Source organism: Phodopus roborovskii, unplaced genomic scaffold (assembly GCF_943737965.1).
Source record: "Phodopus roborovskii unplaced genomic scaffold, PHOROB, whole genome shotgun sequence".
NCBI lineage: Eukaryota > Metazoa > Chordata > Mammalia > Rodentia > Cricetidae > Phodopus > Phodopus roborovskii.
This window is the reverse complement of record NW_026126515.1, coordinates 5,638,061-5,664,156: the sequence shown is the minus strand read 5'-3', so window position 1 is coordinate 5,664,156 and position 26,096 is coordinate 5,638,061. Positions and strand designations below refer to the sequence as shown.

General features: G+C 50.6%; 1 protein-coding gene across 3 annotated transcripts in view; it reads left to right on the top strand.

The window, feature by feature from the left end:
• Positions 1 to 26,096, top strand: part of Mideas (mitotic deacetylase associated SANT domain protein) — a 66,122-nt gene that overhangs the window by 7,035 nt on the left and 32,991 nt on the right. The window contains exon 1 of one of the 3 annotated variants that reach the window (XM_051196295.1): positions 18,293 to 18,676. The exons of the other annotated variants lie outside the window; for them this stretch is intronic. The gene's annotated coding sequence lies outside the window, so the exon portion shown is untranslated. Of the gene's footprint in view, positions 1 to 18,292; positions 18,677 to 26,096 lie in introns of those variants that run through there. 3 annotated transcript variants of the gene reach the window in all.

Genomic DNA, 26,096 nt, shown 5'->3' with positions numbered 1-26,096 from the left:
TACACAAAGTTTGCAGAGTGTTCTATATCAGTCCATGTGAGGCCGCTTCACTGTACCCAGGGGCTAGACTGTGTTCTGCTACGTGAATGCAATGATTTATACCACTGGCCTCTTATAGTGTTTCAAGCCTTGCAACTGCAAACAGTGCTGCAACTAATGCACCAAATTCACTTTAGATTGGAAAAACCTCTGTGTGGCTTCGGAGCCTGTCCTGGAACCCTCTGTAGACCAGGCTGGCCTGCAAACTCACAGAGTTCTGGGATTAAAGGCGTGCACCAGCATCACTCGGCTGATTGGAAATTCTTTTTTTTCCTTTTAATAATTAATTTTATTTTATGTGCATTGGTGTTTCGCCATGGGAAGTTTCAGGTCCCTCGATACTGGAGTTATAGACAGTTGTGAGCTACCGTGTGGGTGCTGGGAGTTGAACCCCAGTCCTCTGGAAGAGCAGTCAGTGCTCTTAATTGCTGAGCCATCTCTTCAGCCCCTCCCCCAAGCTTTCTAATCATTTAGTTGGCCAGAAAGGGACTTAAGTACATTCTAGGTGAAGAATGTGGCTTGATAAACATCAGAAAGATAGAGAAACCCAGCTCCCAAGGGACATGAAGAGAAGGTTCAGCAACACAGACACGACACTCTGAGGCAGTTGGTTAACATAGGACCAGTGTTATGGGACAACTATGGAGCTCTAAAGTGGGTCCCACATGCTCACAGAAACCACTAGCCCGGGAGAGACTCAGACAGAGGGTAGAGCTACCTGAGGGTGAATTTGTCACTGGAAGGATGGAATCGGTGGGATAGTCAAGAATACAAATATATAGCTGGGTGGTGATGGCTCAAGGAGGCAGAGACAGGTGGATCTTTGAATTTGAGGTCAGCCTGGTCTACAGAGTTAAGTTCCAGGACAGCCAGGATTGTTATACAGAGAAACCCTGTCCTGGGGAAGAAAAGAATGCAAATTAAGATGACCCATTAAAGTCCTTTGGGGGATACCAGGTGTATTGTGGGCATATTTGCTCTTTTTTTTTTCCTTTCTTTTTTGAGGCTGGATCCTTCATGTGTTCAGGCTGCCTTTGAGTTTGCTCTTTGTTCAAGCTGGCTTCCCGGTGTTGTGACTGCCGGTATACACTAGATCACATAGGCTCTTGACCCTTGCATTTACCTTAGCTTGTTCTATTTATAGAAGAAGGTGCAGTAGCCAAGATTGAGCACTGGTGAAGAGGGATGTGTAGTGTGAAGTGGCATGAGGGTAAATGCTATTGTGTTACACAGTATCTGTAACACAACAGGCTTGGGGCTCATTAGCCCATGCTTACCCTCAACTGGAATAGCAGGTTTAGATGGTGATTTTTTTTTTCCCCTTGTTCTATTATGTTCTGTCTTGACCCCTCTTCATTCCCTCCCATCCTGCTCTCTCTCTCTCTCTTCCCTTCTAATAAGTTTGACTATTTGAATTTGTTTAATGTAAATGAGCATGTTAAGAGCACATTGTTGTGTGTGAGCCTCATGGGAAGATCATGCAGGCTATAAGTTAGGAGATGACTATATGGGGCTAATCAAGAAAAAGCTCTTTGAATAGGTGCACAGGGATAATGGAAAGGAGAGCCGTGGAGCAGGTTTTAGTTGTAGTTTGTTCACCTAGGATGCCGGTGTGTGCACTTGGTGTGGGGCTGAGAGGGTGCACTGCCCATGTGCAGGGGACCTGGCTCTAAGGCTGCGGCCTGCTATAAGCCCTTTCCTTGCCTCTACCCCTCCTCGTCCTTCCCGATGAAGGCCAATGAGAGGCTTGCAAAAAAACTACCGATACGAATTTGTGTCTTCTCCCGAATACCTCTGGGGTATCTTAGGGGCCAGCAGCCACATCTGGGCCTGTCTTGAACTAAAGGAGGTAGAGGCCCAAGATTTCTTCTACCACCTCTCTGAGGGGCTCTAGCAGATGACGTTTAGAATCCGACTTCCCCAATTTGGAGAAGAAAATTGGCCATGGCCAAAGCAGAGGTAACCTTGTACCGTGTGGTTTACAAGGTGATTTCTCTCACTATCGTCGTTCTTTCTCTCACGATGCATTCATTTATGGAGGGCACAATGGTGAAGTTCAAGCTTCCACTACTACACATTTACAGTCTTTGAGGGGACACAAAATCCAAGAGCAGTTAGGCATTAGGTAATTCAGTGTTCAGGACTAGTTGACTTTTCTGCCGTCAAGGGAGCGTGGAGACAGGAAAGACTTAGGAAGACCTTCCGTCTTGCTGGCTCTGTGTGCTGTGAGGGCTGCCCAGGAATAAAAGGAGAGGTTTGTGGGGGTTGGCCCTTCTAGTCCAGGAACCTACTTAATTTTCACCAGGCTACTCCAAAGACACAGCGTCTAGGTAAATATGATGGCTATAATGCCAGACAAGCCTGGTTATCTCTTTAGCCTCTTGCGTCTGTTAGACATTGTGGAGCAGACTTTGGGGGGGGGTCCCCAGGACCTAGAAAGTGGTGGGAGCTCACTGAGGAAATGACATCGTGTGAGGAGGAAGTGGGGTTATCGCTGGTTAAGGGCCGTGGCTGAAGAGTTAACAGCAGAGACGGAGAAGGCAGCGGGGTGGGGAAGGAGACAGGACAAGCCATGGCAGGGGAGCTAGAGGGAGAGAAACTGCTTATTGATGGGAACGAGGACTGTGGTTTCTGTGCGTGGAATGATGGCGCCTTGCACTAGTGTTTCTTAAATTGGCTTAAAGCAGGCCCGCCATTCGTCAGTGGGACGTCGAGAAAGAAGCGTTGGAAAGACATACTGATTAAGGAGTTAGGTTGTTGAGGCCTTGCCGTGGAGCCATCTGTGACTTCCCGGTAAAAAATGCAGGCCATCATCACGCCCCCTGAGTTGCAGTGGTGTGTGCAGCGTGAACAGCCTAGGCTTCCTCATGCAAGTCCACCTTTCCCTGAGCTAGTGAGGAGGTAGAGGCAGCTCCAAGGTACCGTGGTGCTTTTATTTCTGATGCTAATGCCATTTATTTATTTATTTATTTTTAATGCTCATTGGTTTTGCCTGAGTGTATGGATAGGTATCGGATCCTCTGGAACTGGAGTTACAGACAGTTGTGAGCTGCCTGTGGGTGCTGGGAATTGAACCCGGCTCCTCTGGAAGAACAGCCAGTACTCTTAACCACCGAGCCATCTCTCCAGTCCTGATAGTAATACTTTTAATGCAGGGTATCTGTTCAGATTGAGAGCCAGAGTTATATACGGCCTTTATAGCACTTGCCACACTGGTTATTCCCAGGTGCCTGTGACCCTTTGGGGTAGTTATAGGTGTTTTAATTAGATTCTTCACAGAGGGAAATGTAGAGGCAGCTCTTCTCTCCTCTGCTTCCCATTCCTCCTTCCATTCTCCTCTTTCCCCCCCAGTCCCTGAAATCAAACCAAGGGCTTTAATGTGTGCTAGGCAAGCATCCTATCACAGAGCTACATCTCCAACTGCAACAGAGGCTTGAGTGAAATGTTTCTGTGTGTGGCTGGGAAATACTAGAGTAGATCCACTTCTTAGGTCTACAAGTAGAAGGTGACTCTAGCAGAACTAAAAAGAAATTTACTGGAAGGGTATCTGATATCTCATTGAATGTCCTGGAGAAAGGTTCACAAATCAATCAGGATTTGTGGGAAGTTGGATAGCCAGAACCAGAGCCAAGGTGATGAAGACACTGGCCCAGGATTATTGCTGAAAGCAGGCCTGGATGGTGCCACCCCCTCCAGAATGAACTCTGAATTTCCCTTGCCTTTGGGTACCACTCACTCTCTAGGTCAGTGTTTCTTAACCTTCCTCATGCTGTTCCCATTAATATGGGGTGACCCCCAACTATAAAACTATTTTGTTGCTACTTCAAATTGTAATTTTGATACTGTTATGAATCGGAATATAAATATCTGATATGTAGGATATCTGATATTTGACCTCCAAAGGTGTCTTGACAATGCACTGGGTAAAGCCCAGGCTGGGCATTCAATCAGCTCAGCTTACCTTTCTGTGTGCTTGTTACTTGTCTCCAGGAACCAAGTTCGAGAGCTTGTGGCTTCTCTAGTGGAGGATGGAACTCTGCCTCCCCCTGGGCCTCAATACCAGGTGTCTAAAACCAAGGGAGGGGTACATGCTAAGTGGACAGGTATCCCCCAGAATTCAGAGCCTATTCTAGGTCTTCGATTAGGTTGTTTGGAAGTGCTGGGTGTGGGAGAAAGACAGGACATCCCTCTTGGGCTTTTAAAACATCCACCTCTTGCTCATAATCTTTTTGGACATCATTCCAAATCTTTAACCTTCAGTTAGGCTTTAGAATTCTTGTATGCTCTGGAGAGCCAAGAGTTTTGTTGGCAGTTGGGTTTCTCCTCTGGAATTGGAGCCATTCCAGTGGAAAATGAGCATCCCAGCATGTGGGGAGGCCAGTACATTTGACTCCATTGGGAAAACTTCAGTGCTACCCCGTGAGAACAGACACCAAGGCATGGGCCTCTCTAGGTAACAACTACAACTTGAATTTTGTTCCCCTTCTAAGGCTGCAGGAGACTCACAGGATCGTGAGGAGTTTGGGAGGGAACCATCTTGCTTTTAACCTGAGGTTAGTGTTTGGCCTCTGGTTTAGTTTGTGAAACAGTTGATGTCTCTGGTGCCCCAACAGCAGGCATCCCTTCAGTTCTGAAGTTGTCAGTCTAGGTTAAAATGTTCTACCTAATGTTTTTCCTGAGATAGGAGCTAGGGCGCTATCTGCCTGGGGCCGTCAGCATAGCCTGTCACATCCTTGTTCAAAATTCCAAAAGTAATCGCGAGCTCCAGCCCCTTCTTATCCTCACATTATCTCTCTGAAGCAAGGACTCCTTGACTAAAAAATGTAGTCATTTGGTTCCAATAACCTTAGACAGATGAACTAATTTCTGTAGAAAACAAAACAAAACAAAAAGAAAAATGCAGAAATCACCAGTGTTTAGCTGTGGTAACCATCAGTAGTAGTTCAGGTTTTTTCCCTTGATGCTGAAGCTTAGTGACTTATGTGGAGTCAGGCTGGCCAGGTGGATGGGGGAAAGGCGGCATTCCGGGCATATTGACTTTGAGCTAATTCACACTGAACTGGCCCCCATATATCCAGATGAAATAAATTGTGTTAAGGGCAGCGTTAAAGGTGGAAGTGAATTATCCTATTAAAATACAGCTTTGGCCATGTCACCCTTCTTAACAACCCGTAGAGCTACCCACACCCTGCAGGAGGAATCCCTCCTTCCTCAGAGCCCTCACTTAGGTCCCCGCCCACCTTCCCTTGCATCCCTGTTGCCTTAGCATAGTCCTGTCTGTTGGAGCCAGGATGTATCCTCTCTGCGTTCCCTCATGGTTCCCTCTGTGTGGAATGTCCTCCCTGCCCTTTTCCCTCTTGGCCCGTGTCCACAGAGCCAGCTAGATGTCACCTGCTTCCATATTGCCCTTCTGAGCCACCCACCACCTTTGAGTTTCTGGCATCAATTTCCTTTCCAGCTGCGAGCTGCTGGAATCAGATGCTGGTTTGCCTGGAGTCTTACTGGCCTAGAGTTGTGCCTGGTACCCAGTAGGTGTTCCACAGGGAGGACACTAAGGGCAGCCTGAGGGGCTGCGGGTGCAGTGGGATGGGGACCTGGTGGTCAGGTGGTTAGGTGTGCGTACGGAGCCGGTGGTCTGCAGGACGGCCTCCCCCAACCCCACGCCAGTCTCCCTTAGCTCCTGCAGCTACAAATGACCCCTCGATGTTCTGTGGTTTCTTTGAGACTTCCAAGACCCTGGTGAGGGCAGAAAGGGAGTTAAAGCGTACGAATCACAGTCCCTGGGCTTGCCCACTCTGGGAAGGACTCAGATCTGACCTGGTGTCCGTGGCAACAAACTGGTTTGAAGGTAGCAGACTTGCCTGACCTGAGGAAACACAAATCCTGGCTTTCCCTCAGAGGCCCTCAGCTCTCCTGCACTGTAGTCTGCTGGCTCTGCACAGAGGGAATGAGGGAGAGCGAGTCAGCCCACTCTGGGGAGAGAGATAGGGCTCTTTCAGATGAAGGCCCTCTCAGTCTAGTCACTCTTCCTGTTAGAGGGTGGGGAGAAACTTGTCTTCCCGACAGTGACTTCAGGGTGTAGCATGAGTCCCAAAGCAGAAACTTGGGGACTTTGTAAGTCTGTAAAATGATTTGGAACACGAAGTCCTTCCTAATTGGAGATACTGCAAGCCTATGAATGCTGCCTGCCAGGTGGTTGCCATGGTGCCTTGTGGTGGGAACCGGAGGTTTTGTGGAGGTAGTCCTTCACCAGATAGACACCTTGGGTCTGTTTGGCCCTTGGAGAGTACTGTGGGAAACATCTTTCTCACTATGGCTGCTGAACTGAACTGTATTTCTCGAAGCTGAGGTAACCTTGGGCAGAACTTGAGTGCATTGCCAATTTGTTCAGTGGTGAGTGCATACCTAGTGTTGTTCCTAGATAGATTTCCAAACCCTAGAAATACATGGTGTGTCCTCTGCCTTTTAGGAGCCCCTCTTTGCTCTGGGCAGATCCGATCAGGGGCAGCCTGGATGACAGATGCATGAGTCTACAGTCCAGAGAAGTTTCAGCTTATTTTAGGATGGTCAGTGTGCAGACACTGCATTAGCCTTTATCTCTGGGACCCATTCTTCTCTTTTTCCACCCAGCCCTCTAATGTGCAGCCTTCTAAATGTCCCTTTATCATTCTGTGTCCGTTCTTTATCAATATATGTTATCAACAAATCAGTTGTGCCACCTCCCATAGGTCATTCAGTCATAGATTATTCCAGATGCCCAACCCACAGAACTAGAAAACATGCACTTTAAGCATTATTTATTTTTTTTATTATGTGCATTGATATTTTGCCTGCATGTATGTCTGTATGAGGATGTCAGATCCCCTGGAACTGGAGTTACAGACAGTTGTGAGCTGCCATGTAGGTGCTGGTGGGAATTGAACTGGTATCATCTGGAAGAGCAACCGCTGCTCTTCCAGAGGACACCAGTTCAACTGTTGAGCTATCTCTCCAACTCTGGAAAACATGCATTTTAAGAGTAGATTCAAGGGGCAGGAGAGATAGCTCAGCAAGTAAGAGTACTTGCTGAATAAGCATGAGGACCTGGGTTTGGATTCCGATAGGCCTGGGCATGGGGTGGAGGCAGGAGGATCCCTGGGACATACTGGCTTTGGCACAGGCATACATAAACATAACCACACACACACACTCACACACACACACTCACACATACACACACACACACTCACACACACATACACTCACACACACTCACACACACACTCACCATACACACACTCACACACTCACACACACTCACACACTCGCTCACACACACTCACACTCACTCACACACTCGCTCACACACACACACTCACACACACTCACACTCACTCACACACTCAGGAGTGGGGAGAGATAGATATGTACAAAGCTCTAGTGTGCAATCCTTGCATTGGGCAGCAGAGGTGAGGTGGGAGGGGTGCTGGAATTGAGAAGTATTGTCAAGAGAACTTTGGAAAACAGGCAACCCTAGTAACTCACAGGGAACAATAAGTGTATTTAAATGCCAAGCTTGAAGCTGTAAGAAAATGCTATTTGCCTTTCACCCACTGGTGCTACCCTTGGGAATTAATTCTAAAGGAAATTGTTCTAAAAAGGAATAGAGAGCTATAAGCATGAAGATATGTGTGGCAATGTTGTTTAAAATAGCAAGAAAATGGTTCACAGCTTCGGGGTTCCATGTGGCTAAATAATTTATGATACCTGGGCTCTGGGGAGTCTTGTGCTGCATTAATATGAAGATGATGCTAATTCATGGGAGGATGTTGATGATTTTGATGAAAATAAGTGAGACATAAAACTGCCTATGCATAGGCTAGGTGAGTGCATAAGATCTTGAGTGCTTGGCCACAGTATGAATTGACATAATGCAAATGCTGGGTTCAGGTGAAGAGGCTAGGCTTGGGGTATTTGTATATTTGATGTATGGTATTTACACCTTTAAAAAGGCTAGGCTGCAGCACTGAAGACCTTGGAAATGGGTGGGAAAGTCAGGGAAGGGCTCCATGCCTCCCTCCCATCTGTAACCACCAGAAAGAAACAACTACTCTGGCTTACCAACCTCTGTCCCTGTATGCTGGGGCTGGGGAATTCACATCAGCCTGACCGAACAGGCTGGCTAGTTGCCTACTACCATCAGTGTTCACGGCATGAGGACCTTGCCTTCTGCTGCTAGTTCATGAAACTCCAGGTGGCTCAGAGACCAGCAGGTTGCTCGAATCTGAGTTTCCAGGGAACCAGCCGGCAGAATGAGCACGTAGCTCTGGAGGCACCCACTCACTTGCAAGCCCTAGCCACAGGTGGTGAGAGCCAGTTCTGCCTTCTGCACTCCCTAATTGGTAGCAGGAGGGTGTGCTCTGCAAGCTGACCTCCACAGTCCAGCGTCAGCCAGGTGGGGCCCCAGTGAGGTAGTGTCTTGGGTGTGTCCACTGTTGTTCATTCTCGTATTAAACTTAGAGCTGTTTTTTTAGTGCTGGCCATATGAAGCCTTCACCTTCATCCAGTCCACTTTGGCTTATCAAATAGAGTATCTGAGTCCCCATATTGTCACCAGCTTGCAACTTGATGCTGTGCGGAAGCTGAGAGCCACCTTTTCCCGATCACCTTGTCAAGTCAGGGCATTTCTGAACGTGTGGTGCCAAGGGCCCTGCCACTCTCATATTAGCCCCTTCTGTTAGCCTTTTCTTCAGAGTGGGGAACTTTCTTGACACGTGTTATTTATTTCTGTTTGGAGACCCTTTCTTTGTCATTTCCTTGTGACCAGCCCAGGATTGTGACCCCAGCAGGAAATGGAGACTTCTTGGCAGGCTTTGAAGTCTTAGGGTAGGTGGGGCTACAGAGCTCTGGGTGTATCTTGAGTGGGCAGGTTGGAGCTTGTCCACTGTAACAGAACTTGGAGATAGGCTTGGATATGTCCAGACCCATCTAGGACCCTGTTACTCTAAGCATATGTCTGCTAAAACCAAATCCCAGAACTGTCAAAGATCTGGGAGTTCTTTGGTCTGTGATCACACTGAAGAAGGGCCTTGTGGCTGGAGGCTTGCCAGCATCAAAGAGGAATTAGAAAAAGTGTGGGTTCAGTCAGGGCTTGCCTGGATGCTCAAGGGGTACTCAGGATAGCTCCACGTTTTCTGGGACAAGCATGCTGATGAGTGTGATTAGAGTCAGGGTCTAGGCTGTCACACCTCCCTTGTACACAGTGTCCATTCCTAGATGCTCCTGTCTCCATCCTCACTCTATCCCAGATGACGGCGAGCTCCCTGATCACTGACGGTGGTTGAACATTAATTACTGCAGAATCTAAGTAGCAGGCCATCTTCCTGAGCTTACGACCAGCCCATCTCAGTTCCCTAATTTAGAGACCACGTGTGTGTCCCAGGGTTGTCAGCTGCTCAGTTTTTTTTTTTTTTTTTTGAAGCTCGAACCATATTTCCATAGAAACAGTGCTATAAATGGTCTCTGGATTCCTAGGCTAGCCCACAAAGAGCTCCGGTATCATCTTCGAAGCTGCTGAAATGAGCTATTAGTAAAATTGAGAGCACACATGCAGATAAAGAGTCAGCTCGGAGAATGCTGGAGGTTAAATGGTGTGGGTTTATTTGGGTAACTTCATTTCTTCTGTGGCAGGTGTCTTTCAAATTGTGCAGATAAAGTTCTGGGGACCTTCTGCCCACAACTATCTACCCACCTCCACTTGTTTGTGTTCCTTTCTTGTCTTCTTGTCGATGCCTCAGGCTGGAGCCTATCTGTCCCCTCTGGGATCTTGGCCCAGGGAAATTGTGCTTTGAGGAAATTTGATCTGTGTCTCCCCATTCTGGTCAGACTCATCATTAATCCTTGTCATTTAAGCCATCCTCATCAGCCCGACCAGGACAAACATTACACAGCAACAATTTGCACTGTTCAGACTTCTCACCTGATTGTGGGCGTCTGTTTGCAAGTCTGCCTCTACACATCTCTTCGGGCTAATTTTGTCACTTCATGTGATTTCCTCGGATTGGTCTGTGTGTTGAGGCCATTCACATTTCATCCTGCTGCTGTATCATACCATCCCACAATCAAAGTAGATTTCTGTTTTCCGGCTCTATAAACAGTTGCTGTGAGCATCTCTTATTCCAACTGTGTTTACTAGTATTTTGGATTGTTTTCATAGTCTCCTAATCATAATTTCCTGATCGGAGACTTAGATTCTTGCAATACAATGTCAGGTCACATTCTAGGAAGGGTTAAGCAGATAAACAGTAGCACTGTAGTGTGTGTATGGCTGTTTCCTGACAGCCCTCCCAACAGCAGCTTTCTTGTCTTAAATATTTATTTATTTTCAAGTTGACTCAGCTGTAATGGGGCCTTAATGGTGTTCTAATTTGCATATCCTAAAATCGCTGCTGAGACTACATTTTCCCTCCTGACGATCTGCTCTCTGTTTCCGCATGTGTCAAACCCTGCTCATCTTCAACTGCACAAACCCTGCTCACTTCTCTCTCTGGCTTCTCTCTTGGGAAATACAAAGTCCTTTCTCCGTTCCTGCCTGGGTGGGGCCTGCTCCACAATCTTGTCTGATTCACTCTCACACCTAAAGGGGTTCACCACTCTCGTGACTTTGCCCTTCACCCTTTGACTGCTGGGGTACAAGTGACAGGCTCAGAGGGCCCTGAGGTAGGAGGTTAAGGGAGTAGGGCTTGTCTGGGGAGCTTTGGCAGGAGGTTCAGAGGTGACCTACTTGGTGGGTGGTTGCCCAGAGAGTACCTGAGAGAAACTTCAGGCTTTAGAACCAGAGAGGTCCCTGGAGTTCATCTGGTCTAGGGGTTATGCACTTAAAAGGCCATCAGGGAACTGGGAGGATGAAATGACATGTGGGTGCAAGGGAGATGATAAATGACAGTAACCCACGACTTAGGAAGGACCGGGAACAGCAGAAAATTAGAATGTGTAGTGCATCTGCCATGCCTCCTACTACACCACTCCGTTCCTTCTCTAAGGAAAGTTAGTGCTCCAGCTGATTAGTTTTTGTTCCTTCGTTTTGTTGTTGCTTTTGCTTTTGTTTTTGTTTTTTGAGACAAGGTTTCTCTATGTAGCCCTGGCTATCCTGGAACTCACTCTGTAGACCAGGCTGGCCTCAAACTCACAGAGATCTGCCTGCTCTGCCTCCTGAGTGCTGGGTGGGGTTAAAGGCCTGTGCCATCATGTCCTGGCTACAACTTTTTTTTTTCTGGCTGCAACTTTTTGTTTGTTTGTTTTTATGACAAACCAGAAACCCTAATTTTCAGTTTAAATACCCTGATTTATTTAAAATGTTTTGAGGTTTATTTATTTTTATTTTATGCATATGGAAATTTGCCTGCATATCTGTCTGTGTACTACTTGTGTGAAGTGCTCAGTGAGGCCAGATGAAGGTGTCAGATCACCTAGAACAGAGTTACAGATGATGTGAACCTTCATGTGAGTGCTGGTAATTGAACCCAGGTCCTATGGAAGAACACTCAGTTCTCTTAGCTGCCAGGTCATTTCCCCAGCCCCTAAGTCTTCTGATTAAAAACCAAAAACCAAAAACTTGGCAGTAAAGTCAGTTAAAAATAAAAGATAATATGTGGGTCAGACAAAGTATCTCTGACAGGGAGAATGGCTTACCAGGCTCCAGTCTACATCCCCTCATTTTATTCGGCTTCCTTATTTGGGAAACATAGAATCTGTATCCAAGGTTGAATTCCATCTGTGTGACCTTGGAAGAGTGGCTTTGCCTTCTCCAACCTCAGCTTCCTTTTCTATAAAATGGGGATCATGGCTTCTTCCCAGGGTGCTGGTCAGGCATGCCCTCGATAGATGTGTTAGGTAGGTCCTGTGTAGGCTCATCCAGAAAAGGGAGGAAGAATCAAGCTTAGATTTTTGCTTAAGTTCAGTCTGCACCACCACTTCCTGTGGACCTGCTTTCATCGGGGTTTCTTGAGGTGCCTGGACACAGGAGTCTTTCATTTCCGTGGAACATTGTAGGTTACTTTATGAGAAGCCTGAATGCCTGGCAGCTACCAAGCTTAGATATGAGGCCCCGTAACACAGTGCACTTCATGTTGTAGGCTCTAGGACCCAGGAGACCACGTGTCAGTAATAATAATATCATATGCCACTGAACCCAAGGAAGCACTGACTCCAATAGGTACTATTATTTTATGTCAAGCTAAAAAGAGAAAATGGGGCCAGAGAGCTGGCTCAGCAAGCGAGAGGGCACACACATACTGTTCTTGAAGAGGACCTGAGCTGGGTTCCTGTATGAGGTGGCTCACACCACCTGTAACTCCAGCTCCAGAGGGTCCAGTGTCCTTTTCTGTGCACTTTATCACATGCACACACTAACACACACACACACACACTCTGCACACACTTGAAAAATAATAAAATAAAAATTTTAAAAAGAGAAAATTATGGTACTTAAGTCATACACGCAGGCCTTTGGGCCCAGTATCGAAGGTGAATTAAGAGGATGGATTGAACCCAGGAGTTTGAAATCAGTCTGAGCAACATAGTAAGACCCTCTCTCATACATAGAAACCAAAATCCAACCAAATCAAGCAGCCACAACAAATACATGTTATCCATTGTCATAGCATCCTGATTTCAGAAGTGCTAAAATGGGGGGATTATATACCATAGAATCTGTGAAATAGAATGGTAATGAAAGTAACAATTAAATTATGATCTATTAATTGGTTACTTGCAACCTTCCTATATATGGTTTTATTAAAGTTCTTGCCAAAGGTGTTCACAAGTACCCACCGAGTGCAGATAGTGCACAGACATCAGAGTTAACCATGATCTAAGCTGTGCCTTTGAGGAACTCTGATCTGGCCCATGATGCCAGAGAAGGTCAGCGGAGTAGGGTGATGTGTAGAGGATGGAGTAAAGATAACCCAAGGACCACTGTGTAGAAACAGAGACCTGAGAGGGGTTGGGGCATCAGGGGTTTGCTGAGGAAGTTCTGTCAAGAGGCAAGGAAACAGAAGCTAAGCAAAATACAATGTTGCAGCTGGAGCTCGCGGGCAGCCCTGTAGCACAGATGACCACACTCTAGTCAGTCCCGTCAGAGGCTGCTTTGGTGGGAGCAGTGGTAACCTCTTAGCCAGCACACAATTGCCAGTCTGGGAAAATGAGAGAACGCTAACACCGTGTATGCGTCAGCTTCCCTTGCTTGGAGGAATGAAGGAAGGCTTCTTAGCAGTACTGCTGGGAGACCTGGGCATGGGTTACCTGCAGACGATGGGAGGAGAAGCTGGAGTGAGGAGGAGGCATCTTGGGGACCCTCAGGTCATCTGTCTGTGCTGGGCAGGGACTAGGGTTGGGAGGTTGGTTGGTGTTAGATGGTCCTGAGAATGTGTCTTAACAGTCTGGTTCAAGCTCCAGCTTTAGTCAGTAGGTGGTAGGAGCTGCTAAGGAATGGGCACTCTGATGGTTTGTGGATCATACAGCATGTATGGCTAGAGCAAAGAAATCAGTTAAGGAGGTGAGGAAAATGATAACCTCCAAAATCAAAGAGCTAGTGTGGGCCAGACATTCAAAACCCTCTCTTGTCCACACTTTGCCGATGAACAACAGTGTAAGTAACCTGCTCAAGGTCATCAGGCTAGTGTGAGCCAGGACTTGAACTCCGGTCTTAACCTGTGTTTTTAACCTGGATACTCCCAGGACTATGGATTTTGGATTCCAGTCCATGACTTATCAGTACTTGTTTTTACTTTAAAGCAGGCTTTGTTGCACACATTGGGTCTCTGGGGGATACTTCCTGGCTCACTGCATTGCTATAGAGAAGTTGAGTTCTGGCCAACAGCCAACAAGGGAGTTTGTGCAGGGCTGGTTCTGCAGTGGCCTGGGACTATGCTGAAGTGAGGAATCTGGGAAGCTGGCAGCTCTTGTCCCTGAAGAAAGGGTGTCTCTGTCCCTTGGCCCTGCTGGCTGGCCCTCCCTGGCAGCCACACCTGCTTTGTTCTTCTCACTGCACCCAGCCAGACGTCTACCCCAGAGTGACAGCAGCAACTGGGGACATCTATAGAAGCTCCCTTTCAGGCCTGACAAAGGCACTTGGAACCTGGCTAGGCCTGTAGGAGAGGGGCAGGTGGGAAGTACCCAGGGATGCAGACAGCTGGGGGCTGGTGTGGCAGGCATTCCCCGGAACAGGTGAAGTAACTGGGAACCAAGGAGGGGGTCCCTGGTTCTCAGGGGGAAAGAGATCAGAGTGCAGGGGCTTCTCTGCCCCCTTTTGTGACTGGGTTGGTTTTAAGCTGCCCATTCGTCCAGGAAGGACCTGGTAAGGCAGTAGAAGAAGACACAGCCATCAGAGGGGTGTCCCTAATCAACCCACACTCCTCAGTGTTGTGGAAAGGGTACGAAAGGCACGGAGTGGGGGCAGCTGTGGAGGGACACCTCAGGGAAGACACCAGATTGATGCTGGAGATAGTCCCTTTGGTGGAGCCCAGCTGAGGTCATCCTAGGACCAATGGGGCCGTGTGGGTGGGAGTGTGTGTGTAAGGATATTTCCTGGAATTAAGTTCTTGAAAGGGAGAAAGTGGTGGGGAGGAATAAAAATTCTGAGAAATGACAGTTATAACTCCTTAGAATATGATGGAGTTTTTATAGGCAAGACAACACAGCAACAGAAAGTTCAGGGAAGGCTCTTGTCAACTGTCCCAAGGTGGAGCAGATTCATCTTAGACAGGGTCCATACTCAGTCCTGGTTTCCTACCTTTCCCACAACTTTCTCTTTCTTTCCTTGTAACTCTAGGCAAGGAGGTCCTAAAGAGAGCATCTTTATTTTGCAAAGGGAAATCGCAGTAGGGACATAAGGAACCTGGCATTGTGGACTTACTGTGCCCTAGTATGTGTGCCCCAGTGAAGGGACACTAACACTCCATGTGTACTGACTTCAGCGGAGAAGGGAAGGAACAAGCATGCAAACTTGGGGACTAGGAGAAGAAAACTTTAAAAAAAAACAAAACAGTGTTGATATGTAGCCCAAGCTGCCCCCGAACCCTTGGTCATCCTGCCTCTGCCTCCTGCGCTCTGGGATCAGAGGAATATGCCACTTCTCCTCCTACTCTCCCTTCCTTCCCTTGCTTCCTCCCCGAGCACCTAAATGCAAGGCCTCATGCACTGAGCTATAGTCCTGCAACTCCTCATTATTCTGTGGTGAACAATGCCAACAGAGAATTAATGGAGAGGTGAGTACCTTGTGCACACCAGATGAGTACCATGTGCCTGTGGTGTCATACCCTATGGAACTGGAATTATGGATGTCTGTGAGCCACCATGTAGATGCTGGGAGCCAAACCCTGGTCCTCTGCAAGAGTAACAAGTGTTCTTAATTGCTGAGCTACCTCTCTAGCCTTGGCCTGCTCCCTCCCCCAAACAGGTTAATGGACTGGACATAGGTGATGGCCACTTAGGGGAGTGCTGTCTTACTCTGAGCTGTCATGAGAGTTGACATCATCCCAGGAAACCTCTGTGAGGCTAGGCTCTACCCTCAGATGGTGTCAGAGCTGGGAATCCGGGCCAGGATGCTTTACTTCCTGGAGTGTTTCTTGGCAGATACTCAGGGACCTGGAGCCCTGTGCTGCTCTCTTCCTTGTGGTTTGTGAAGAAGTGGGGTGGTAGGGAAAAAAATGGCATTCTCCGGGTGAAGTCTCAGGAACACCTCCCTGCTGCTCTACCCCTACCCCCCAGCTCTGAAAGGTTACCTTCTTGGTTGCTCAGAGGCAACTTTCACTTCATAAGTCAGGGATTCTGCGATGTCATGCCTGCAGGAAGACTGACCTCCAAGGCCATCCCAGAAAGGCTGTAGGTGGGAGGTAGCCTTCTACCATGTCAGGACAGCCCCTCCCCTCCTTTCAGAGGTGGTCCAAATTCAGAAGTTGAGCTAAATGAAGAAGTGCACTGCTTAAGGTAGGCGGATCTCTCAGGGCCACTGACTTCTCTTTCTTGTACATCTTACCACCTGCCTCTCCTCCCCATGCGACTTCTGGGACAGGCCCAGCAGTTTGTGTGGTGGGAGAGGAAGTCCCCTGAGCAGGTTGAGCAATGCTCTTTGCAGCGGTTCCTGCTGGTTCCTGTGAGGCCTGGCGTTATGGTGGTAGACTCTTCTAGGAATGTGCTCCCCAGCTAGGTCATTTTGGGGGATGTCCCGGGACTGGTTTATATTCTCTTTCAGGGGCTCCCTCTGGGCAGGCCCTGGTTGGTTGCCGGGGTTGAGCCCTCAAGAAGATCAGGATGGCTGCAGGCTTAATGAAAGACACTAGAGACCAAGTGAAGTGCTTTTGCTTTCCTCACCTGGATGAACTGGCACAGGGAGGACGAGACCTGCAAATGAAAAGACCAGAATGAATTTTAGACCTGGCCTCTGCCAGGAGCACTGAGGGTCTAGCCTGTCCAGGGGGCAGGGCAGGAGGATACTGCCTACCTTAACTGGTCAGTCATCTACTCTTTGGGGGACTAGAGGAAGAGAGGTGACAGATGATGGAGTTACCCTGTGGCCTTATGCAAGGCATACAAGCAAGCTCTCTGACCCTGTTTCCATCTGATGAATGAGAGTTCTAAAACACTCTCACATAGCTGGTCAGTCGCTTATGGGGAAGTGTCCGGAGACTTGTCATGGTGGATGCTAAGCTGGGGTGTCTGGACTTTTCCTTGTAGAAAGGGATTTCCCAGGCTCCTCCATTCATTTTTTTATAATCACAAAATCATGGATCTCAAGCCGGAAGAGATTTTTAGGATGCCATCTGGTCTAGTTCCCTGGCATGCTTACTGGTGTTTTGTAGCTAAAATTCTTTGACCCGTCTGTAATGACATAGGACAAGTAAGCCCTTGTCCTCTGGGGGAAGGAGCACCTCCCAGGTGCAGGTACACATGGGTAGCGATGAAGCCAGCAGAGTTGGGAGAGGATGGTTGGGAAAGCCATGCCTCTTAGGGCTTGCAAGTTTCTATGAAGAAGGTCCCCTGTTGTCTGCGTCATCCACTCTCTATGTAAGGTGCAGGCCCAGGCCCTGCAATGTCAGGGTGAGAATCATTCCGCTGTCCTTCTACTCCTGAGACAGGAAGGGATGCACCTGACACTTAGGATGGATGGGTCGCAGGGGAAAGTGTCTTCTCTCAGAACACAGTGTGTTCCTTAGTGGTTTTTCCTTTGAAGGAAAAACCTTCTGACTCATCTTGAGAAGCAACAACATCCAAACAGCAAAAGACTTCTGACTTTCCCTCAGCTCTGGAAGACCTCTTGAGTTTCCCGTCATTCACCAAACAGGAAAAGAGGCATCACAGGCTACGACCAGAAAATTATGTCAGGGCCGTTTAAGGAAGGCAAGGGAGAGAAGGACAGGGATGTGTCCTAGAGTCAGTACTGCCCAACTTAGGCCTGAGTTGTGAGAATTCAACCCAGGAGCTTTTCATCTCCTAAGTAATGGTCACGTGAGTCCTTTATAGGGCCAGGGCTGGTTTCTCTATAACCTTCACACCATGGGCAGGCTGGTGGCTTAGAAATCGAAACCCAGCAAGGCTGCTCAAGTGCCTCAGAGAGGATTGTGCATGCTTTACTGTCTCCTTAGCCACAGTTTTCTTTGCGGAGGCAAGCGACTTGTGCCCTCTCCACCATCACACACTCTTGTGCCCTCTCCACTATCACACACACACACACACACACACACACACACACACACACACACACACACATTCTCTCTCTCTCTCTCTTTCCTGGCAGGCTGGATGGGTTTCCAAACATTTCGTCACTGTCTCCTCCTGACCTTGATGTGCAAGGAACAAGCAGCGTGGCCTGTTGGTTACAGAAGAGCCATGGGGTGGGGGGTTGGGGGCGGGGGGCGGCTCAGGCCTAGGCTAGGCTTGGGGTGGAGGGTGGCCAAAGCCTCTGCTAGTGGAGGTGAGGTCTGCTGGAAATCCCCAGCCCGGCAGCCGCCCTGAGGTTTAAAGACGCCTCCCAGGCCTTATTTGGTCGCAGGAAGTGGGCGGCGCGGAGCTTGCAGGCGGAGAGGCCGCCCAGAGACAGTTGTGCTGATGAAGTGGTAGAGCTGGTTCCTGCTCGCCGCCGTGCCGCGCGCGCCGGCCAGCCACTGGGCGCTCTGCGCTCCCAGCCTCGAGTTGTGCAATCCTTTGTAGCACGCCAGCGAGTCCTCCTCCTTTGCTGTTGCCTCTCGCCCTCTCTCTCTCCCCCCCCCCCTTTTTTTTTTTCAAGCTGTGAGCTCAACCGATGAGTCAGAGTCGTGCAATCCTGACACTGCATCGCAGGACTGGGGGTGACACGCAGGGAGGGAGAGCGCTCTCGAGGCGGACTGTACGGGCGCGGGGCGCGCCGAGGCTGCCGTGTGTCGAGCAGCGGGTGACAGCACGCACGTCCCGCCCGGGCCCTGCCAGCAAACTTCCCAGCTTCGGGAGGCGCGGGCTTGGCGAAAGCCCGGCGAACGCCGCAGGGAGGCGACGGCGCCTGTTTGTTTTTAAAAATCCGGGAGTGCGTGCAGGCGGCTGGGCTCTTCGGAGGCGACCCAAGGCGGCGGTGGCGGCCCGCGGCGGAAGGGAGGGAGACTGGGGCCGGAGGCCGAGCGGGAGCTGGGTAAGTGGTGTTGTGTTGCTCGGGGGACGGCCGAGGCCTGCGGGCGGCACGGCCAGCGAGGGGACCCCGGGGCTACCGTGCAGGAGGTGGCTGCAGCTCTGCACACGCGGGGCCTCCGGCGGCCAACTTCTGCGGCCTGCGGGGCGGCGGGAGCCGGTGCGTGGGCCGCCGTAGCCCTCCTCCTCCTCCGCCCGGCCCGCGCCCCGCGCCCCGCAGCGGCGTGTGCAGCGCGGTCTCGCCCGCCGCGTTTGTGCAGCTACGCAGCTCGCCCGCGGCCCGCCCACCCAGGCGCGGCCCCGGCTGCAAAGCCCTCCCGAGCCTCTCCACGCCCGCTGCCGGCGGCTGCTGCTCCTGCGCGCGCGAGAGCAACGTGGTGGCCGCAGGGACCCGCTGGCGGCACGGGCCGGGGAGGAGGCGCGACGAGAGGCTCGCGAGCAGCGAGAACTTGGAGCGGGCGTCCCTTCTCGTTCAGCGTGCTGGGCGCTGTGGCGGCGCGGGGACTCTGCGGGGACAGACCTGCGGGGTGTGCGATGGGGTCGTTAAGGGGGCCAGGGCTGGGGAGGCCTAGGCTGGCTGCAGCTCTGAGCGCGCGCGGGCCGGACGACGAGCGTGGAGCCACCTCACCCCGCGTGCTGGTGCACCTCAGACCTGTCATCTGTCTCGCCCGCCCCCGCACGCCCGCGTCCCTGGCCGGGTGCTGTGTTCCAGGCTGCTTGTCGTGAGCTTTGGAGCCCGGGTTCGTCTGGGCCCTGCCTGCATATGGCGGGCTTGTTGGAGTTAATCATTCCCCGCCTCACACGCGCACAATGAGGGGCATGCGGACCATCGCTGCGCCCCCACCCAGGCCTTAGAGAGACTTTGGGAAGCTGAGGAACTTTGGGTGCCTGGGCCTTTCAAGCCTCAGAACCAAGGCAGACCTGGAGGAGGCGTCTGCACCCAAATGGGAGGCCACTGAGTGTTCCAAACCATCTCCGGCCGCGGGCTGCTGGAAAGATGAAAGGGGAAGTTTCTTGCCTTGTTTTAAACTTTGTTGGCTACAACTTCGGCGGCTACTTCCTGCTTCCACCATCCCTCTTTGGACCTGTTTGCTCAGGGGAGGCAGGATTAGGGGAGCAGTGGTTGATATTTGAAGCCACCGTGGCTCGAGAGTGGAGGGGACCCGAGGTGTGCCTGCATAGGAGAAAAATGGTTTCATCGAGCACTGGGAGCCTGGCCTGGAGGCCTGGGTGATCCCAACCCTGAAGTTTTAGGACTAAGATGGTCTGGTGAAGATGGAATTGTATCTCTGACCTCTGACTCCAACTTGGGTGCCACAGCTGAGGGGGGTGAAACCATCCTCCTGAGACCTAGAGGAATAGCCAGGGAAAAAAGTATGATGTGTGCACCTTTAACCTCAGAGAACTGCCCGCTTTCGGCCTGGTCAGATGACTCCAGAACCCAATGGGACAGGCTATTCGGTTGGGGACTTCTGGGGCCTCTCTTTCCTGCTGCTCTGCAGGGTGTAAACATTCAATTACTGTGATAAACTATCTCATTGCATAGCCCGGGCCCAGTCTCCATTCTAATTGCATTGGCCTCTGGCTGGTTTCTCTGGTCTGTAGCTCCCAGGGGTCAAGGGGTGAAAGAGCCTGGAGAAGGTCCCCAGGTTTACAGCTTGCTCCGGGAAGGCCTGTCAGCTGTCTTGGTGGCAGCCCCAAGCACCAGGTCGAACCCCTACCCCTCAGATCAAGAAAGAGTTCCTTGGAATGCCCGGAAGGACGAAAGAAAGTTTAATTTTTAAACACGAGATTTTAAAAATAGCCCTAGTTTTAAAATCTCAGGCTGCTGCTTTTAATGAGTGGGAGGTGGGGAGGCTATATGTAGTTGTGGATGCAGCTGAAGGCTGCCCATGGCTGCAGAACCTGGGGAAAGGCTTGTTGACCCCCAAGGACTCTGGAGAAAGACAGGGGTGTGTAGAAGGTGGAGAGTTACCTGGCTGGTGAGCTTGGACCACTAATCTTTAGCCTTTGCCAGTATGTCACTCAAGAGAAAAGTTTGCTGATGCTGGGTGAGGAGGACATGAGGTACTGGGAGAGTGTTGCTTGCCCCTTTAGTTCAGTTTCACATGTCACTGCTGAAGGCCTTCTTCTGAAACCCAACTGCTGCTTTATTTGCACACATAAATTGTGGTATTAGAGGTATAGGCTCTCTTTCATAGAGTTGATGTGTGGACTCTGAGTTAATACATGCAAAACAATGATAGCTTCTGCTGTTTCCACAATGCCTGGCATCCAGTAAGAGCTTAGTTAGGTAAATGAGTGAGTCCCCGTCCCCCCCCCCCCCAGAAAAAAGTGCTTGCCAAGGTTGATGGCACACCCCTTTAGTCCCAGATAATTGGGAGGCGGGTATGGGACAGTTGTGTAGGAGGATTATTTGAGCTCATGAATTTAAGGCCATCCTGGGTGGGCTGTGTGGTCTCTGCCTCAAAAAAAAGAAAAGGATTTGCTGTGCCGAAGTCCGGTGAGTCCTTCCTCTCCTGTAGGGAGCACCACCTCCCTGCATTGTTAATTTCAAGAGGACCAGTCCACCACAAATGATACTAGTGTTTGGTTGGTACATCTTGTTCCTTGACGCCACTCTGCATTTAGCCTCTGAGAACCTGTGTCTCGTCATCCTGACCCCATGGGGACCTCAGAATGAGAACTGTAGAGCTTCCTGTCTGGAGATCTGCTAAACCGGCTAGGATAGGGTGTGTGTGTGTGTGTGTGTGTGTGTGTGTGTGTGTGTGTACGTGTATGTGTGCATGTATGCTGGTACAAGGCCAGCTGGTGCCTGTGAGGGGGAACTCTACTTTTTCCTGACTCATTGGAGATTGCAGGAAATGCAGCCAGTGGTGGCTTTTTGTTGGAGAAACTGCTTCTGCTCATCATAACGCTGGAGGAAATTGTATCCTGGGCTGGGAATGCTGAAATCCCCAGTTCTTAGCAAGGAAACCTGCATTTGCATTCGAAGCAGCGTTTGGGACACTGAGAACTGTGAGCTCATTTTATGAATCAGAAACATTACAGCATAACTTCTGTGTTGGAGGCTGCTCTTTGGAATCCAGATCACCCTCCTCCCATCCCCACCTCTTGCACACTGACATGAGCTCTCACAGTCACACACTTCGGAACTGTAACAGTTGTGTGTGTGTGTGTGTGTGTGTGTGTGTGGACATCAATTCAAATTCCAGAGCCATCAAGCAAAACTCGTCCACACCCATTTGCCTCCACACTGCAACACCATTCCTGGATGGTGTGTGGACAGTCAGCTGGCAGTGACTGAAGGAAGCCAGGCGGGAGCATGGGAGTCACCCCTGAGCACCCAGGTTCATACTCTTAGCTTCTCCACTTGCTGTGTGGCCTTGTGCATTGCTTAATTTCCTGATCCTCGGTTTTCTCCTCTGTAAAATGGACAGGAGAGTAGTACTTTGTACAGTGGCTATAAAGGTGAAACAAGATTACACATGCAAATTGATGGGCTGATAGTAAGTAGGTTTGTACTAAATGCTAGCTATCCATTCACTAGGTGCAGGTCCAGCTCCTGTTTGCTTTTCGCCCCTACTGGGGAGGAGGAAATGCAGGGTGTTCTGCTTGTGGTAGGAAATCAGTGTGTGTGTGTGGGGGGGGGGGGCGCGCTGTAGCTTGCCCAAATGAAGTTTGTTTTCTAACTCCTTGGGTCTTGGGTTACAAGTGGTTTACCTCAGGCTACCCAGATCCTTGCTGTTACAAGAGACTGTCCCTGGAGAAGAGAGTTAAGAGCTTGGTTTCCCAGAGGTCCCATTGTGCTCTGGGGAACCTACCCTCCCAGGCCTCGGGTGAACGGCTCACCTAGGTGGGCATAGGTGTTTTTGGCAGCCTAGGACAAAGTACTTAGAGTGTTTTCCTTACCCTGACAGTGTGACCTGGAGGGAGGTTTGGGTGGAGTTGGGGTGGCAGCTGTCCCACTCAGGAGCACTTTGGCCCTTTCCCCAACTGAAGTAAGAGCAAGGATGAGAAGTACTGGAATAGTATATAGGAAGGAAGCTGCCACATGTCAGCCAGCAAAGAGCTGAGGCTTTGCTGGCTGGGGAGGGGGATCTCCCTGCCAGAGCCTGTTGCTTACTAAGCTGGTGGGCGGAGTGGGCTGGGGGCTGTTGGTAGAGAGAACCTGGTGTCTGACCCATTGCTTCCCTGGATGATCTCCCCCTAGAATGGCGCCTCACACTGCGGCTAGCCCGGGAAGGTGCTCCCTGTTCCCTTTGCCTTTCTCTCAACCACAGGGAGCTTGTGGGCTGAGGGTGCTTTTTCCAGGCATTGCTTCTTCCTCCAAGTTTCAGGAAGGGGGAGGGGAGCAGCCTGGGTGAGGTCTGCTCACCCAAGCTGGGAGGGAGGGCGGTCCTGCAGGCGTGCAGCCAGCCGGGGATTCCCTGAGGCCATCCCGATTGTTACGGAAGATGGGCTGCAGAGAAGAAGGAATGCGGTAAGGGGATTTGGGCTTTGACGTTTCCCAAGCTGGGTGGCTAGAAGCCCTAGTCCAGCCCACTGTTGCCAAAACTTGCCAGTTGGGAAGGGAAGGCCGCTAGAGTGCAGACAGGCCCTGCGCTGCGCAGGTGGGTCTGTGCTTCAAACTCCTCCCAGCAAACTCTCCCTCCCAGCCTGGGGCAGCTCCCGGAGCAAACACCTGTGTCCTCACGTGACCTCACTGGGTCTGAGGCCTCAGTTGGCCTTAGTTCATAATCCTGGGCTCCCTAGCCTTGAGTTATCCCAGAGCCGGAGAACACTTGAGGGGAATCTAGCTAAACTTCTTTCTGACCACATAGGGAGACCAAGAGGCTGTGAGTTGCTTGGGGTTACCAGTTCCCATTTCACCTTGGGAGAGTGGGAAGAGGGGATGTGTTTACATCCGGTGTCACCCTCTGGGTCACTGTCTTCCCAGTTTGGAAGTTGGAACGGCCCACTGCAGTGCAGGAAGAATGCAGAGGAATAGTGTCTCAGCTCCTGGGTGTGGCTCAGCCTTCTGGCTCCATAGTTTTGTGTGTGTGTGTGTGTGTGTGTGTGTGTGTGTGTGTGTGTGAGAGAGAGAGAGTGAGCGCGTGCGCACGGGCACACACACACACACACACACACACACATGCGCTCGCGCAGTCACAGAGCTGGATCTAAGGGAAAGCAGAAGTGTACAGGTTACACAGTGCTCATACAGTGACAGCTAGGAGAGGAAGAAAGGGGGTAAAGGCGCCTCTGCATGGCTGCTGGTGTGCCCTCTGTCCCTGCTGCAGACTTGCACACTCGAGAGGAAACAGCCCTTCCACATTACCGGCAGTAGCCTTTCCTTGCCGGCTCTGGACAGAAGTGCCGAAAATAACCAGGCGGGTACTTGCACGCGTGGCACACTGGCTGCCATGGCTCCTGAGCATGCTTGCTTGCGTCCTAAAGCAGGCTGAACATCTGTCATCTCTGTCCTTCCGTCCTGTGGCCACCCTTGCCCAGCCACTTTCAGGCCACGGCGCCTTCCCTTTTCTTGCTCTTCTTAGAGTGAGTCCAGGAGGGTGACCACGGGCCTGAAAGCCCTGTCAGGGTTCTCTGGGAAGTACTTTTGTCCCACTGTGCCCCTGCAGTCCCTGCTGGCACAGTTGAGTCTCGAGGAAGAGGCCTGTGGTGTGTGTGTTCTGGAATTCTTGCCAGCCCTCTCTCCGGAGTCTGTTGACCAGATGTCTTACACGTCTACAGAGCTCAACACTGTTGCGGGGACTCCTTGTCTCCTTGTGCTGCCCGGCCTGCCCAGAGCTGTCAGCCATTCATTTCTCCCAGGCCCAGCAAAAGGGGGAAGGAAATAGCATCTATCAAGCGCTCGATTGTGCAGGCTCTTCATCTCTGTGCTGCCTCGTCTAATCGCACAGTGGTTTTAACGCTGTTGTGCCCACTCGCTGATAAGGAGGCTGAGGCTCACAAGGCCAGTGATGGGAGAGGCTGCGCACTGAACCCTGTCACCTTTCTTACCACACAGCCCCACTCTTCTTGTGAAGAGTTCATATGCACAGGATCGTATGTGCATCATATGCACAGGGAACGGTGCTTCACCCACGGGGGGCGGGCAGTGAGATGGTAAGACTTAGGGCAGCGTTGGACTGAGAGGTAGGGAAGATATTTAGGACTGAGGAGGGCTGCAGAGATCCCTCTGTGCCTTCCTGCCCAGAAGCCCAGTTTGGAGTTGGGTCTAGGGCTTGCTGGGCCATTCACACATTCTTGGGAGGGGGTGATGAGGCCTAATTTAGGCTTTCCAGATGTCTTCTTTCTCAAGTGTACTCCAGCCTCTATAGTCCTAAGAAAAGCTCTCGAGGCCATAGACGGGGGTTAGGTGGGATCTTGGGTCTTCTCGACTGCTGGGTTTGACCCTAGGGCCTGTCATTCCTGTTGGCTTGGCGCAGGTCCCAGAGTGCCTGGTTGGTGTGTACTTGGGGCTTAGGCTGAATGTTCTGCGGGTGCCTGGTGTGGCATGCCAAGGGCCTCTGGGTGTATTTCAGGAACAATGAAGAATAAATCAACAGAGGGGAAAAGGGCCTACAGCAGCTGCTCAGAGACAGGAGAAATGCAAGGAATGTGCCAGCATTTGGCAGAGGTCCTACATCTTGACCAGGCCTGAGAAAGGGCCTGATGCTGACATGATGCTTGGGTAAGAAAGATGCCCTGCAGCCCTCTGGGAGGTTCCAGGCAGCCATGCTATGAACCCTGCTTTTCTAGCCGCCTGTTTTTGGTCACTTGGGAGGATAGGGGCACATTCAGTTTCACATCAAGCCTGGTAACCAGATGGGTCTTGGCCTTCTCCAGAGCTGGCCAGACAGGAAAACCTGGGGGTGGGGGTGGGGCAGGAGGGGATGTAGGTTTAGGACCCCATACATCAGATCCCCAGCTTCACTCCAGAGGTGGGAAGAGATGAGCCAAACAGTCCTTGAGGACCTGGAGGTCTGAAGGGGTCCTGTGGTGGTTTAAGTAAGAATGCCCTCCCCAACCCAAGGTTTATCTATCTGAATGAATGCTTAGTCGGTCACCTGGGAGTGGCACTATTTGAGAAGGATTAGGAGGTGTGGCCTTTTAGAGGAAGTGTGTCACTGGAGATGGCCTTTGAGGTTTCAAAGCTCAAGCCAGGCCCAGTGTCTCTTTCTTCCTACTGTCTGTAGAACTGTCAGCTACTTCCTGAGCACCGTGTCTGCCTGCATGCTGCCCTGTTCCTCCACATGCTAATAAGGGACTAAGCCTCTGAAACTGTAAGCAAGGCCCAATAACATGCTTTTCCTGAGAAGAGTTGCCTTGGCCACGGTGTCTCTTCATAGCAATAGAACAGTAACTAAGACAGGCACCAAATGTGTGGCCACCCGCTTGGCAGTTCTACTGAAGTATAATCATCTGTGTGTCCTTGGGAC